Here is a 1,206-nt window from a genome sequence, read left to right as displayed (position 1 = left end):
CCATTCTTTTTGTTGTTGTTTGTTTGTTTGTTTTGAGACAGAGTCTCGCTGTGTCACCCAGGCTGGAATGCAATGGTGCGATCTCAGCTCTCTGCAACCTCTACCTCCCAGGTTCAAGTAAATCTCCTGTCTCAGCCTCCCTAGTAGCTGGGATTACAGGCACCTGCCACCATGCCCAGCTAATTTTTGTATTTTTTTTGTAGAGACAGTTCACCATGTTGGCCAGGCTGGTCTTGAACTCCTGGCCTCAAGCGATTTGCCCACCTCGGCCTCCCACAGTGCTGGGATTACAGGTGTGAGCCACCACGCCCGGCCTTATACCATTCTTTAAAAAAGGAAACTGTTTCTTTTAACTTTACACCCACCCCCATCCCAATTTCAAAACACATCATTTAATTGTCTTGTTCACGGACATTTCCAAGATGAAATTTTATATTTTGCTCCCATAACTTCTGGTTATCAGAAAACCCAAACTCCTTTTATTGAAGGAGTTTGGTCCGGCTGGTGTTGGTGGGGATCTTCCAGAATTCTTTATCCTCAGCTTGGCTTCTGGAGGCATTTCCTCCGCTTCACTCCCTGACCCGAGTGTGATGGCCATGGCTGATGTCTTCTTTATCATCTGACTACCTATGGCGAATCCAATGTGGAGATCTTTGTAGACTCCGTTGGGAGGTCTGCAGCTCCTTCAGCTGACCCTTCTCAGTGCTGCGACTGAAACTTTCCCCTCCATTACCAGAAGAAACGGTCTTCGTTTTCACAGGTTTTTCTGCTTCCTCTTCAGGTCCTCTGGCTGCTCCAGCTCGCTGCGACTTTTCAGGCTTCTCCGCTCTCCCCCTCCCCTCCGCCATTTTCCCCACTGTGGCCTCCCCTTCTGTGTTCTTGACAAAGCATGTTTCTGCCTGACTGCCCATGCCAGTCCACACAAAAAGACCTCCAAGTATGCTTGCCATTGATGGACAATATACATGTTTACAGAAAGCAAGCAAAGAAGCTACGGTTTCTAAAACATTCCGCAAGAGTAAGCGCATTGTTGTCCACCCACCACAGTCTGCCTCTGTCCCTGGCGCAGAGCTCCAGGGGCCCAGAGGGTGGCGTTTCTAGCAGCCTCAGCGGTCAGCCCAGGCCAGGCCTCCCCAGGCCTCTGCCTTCCTTCCCTATGGAAGCTGCGGAGGAAGCACCTCCTCACTGTGGGCACGCTGGAACCCC

General features: G+C 50.7%; 1 pseudogene; it reads right to left on the bottom strand.

The window, feature by feature from the left end:
* Window positions 1–392: 392 nt before the first annotated feature.
* Window positions 393–848, bottom strand: LOC100967705 (PEST proteolytic signal-containing nuclear protein-like; annotated as a pseudogene).
* Between the last annotated feature and the right edge of the window lie 358 nt (window positions 849–1,206).

Source organism: Pan paniscus, chromosome 11 (genome assembly GCF_029289425.2).
Source record: "Pan paniscus chromosome 11, NHGRI_mPanPan1-v2.0_pri, whole genome shotgun sequence".
Classification (NCBI taxonomy): domain Eukaryota; kingdom Metazoa; phylum Chordata; class Mammalia; order Primates; family Hominidae; genus Pan; species Pan paniscus.
The sequence above is the reverse complement of the archived record's forward strand: the minus strand, read 5'-3'. Positions and strand labels throughout refer to the sequence as shown.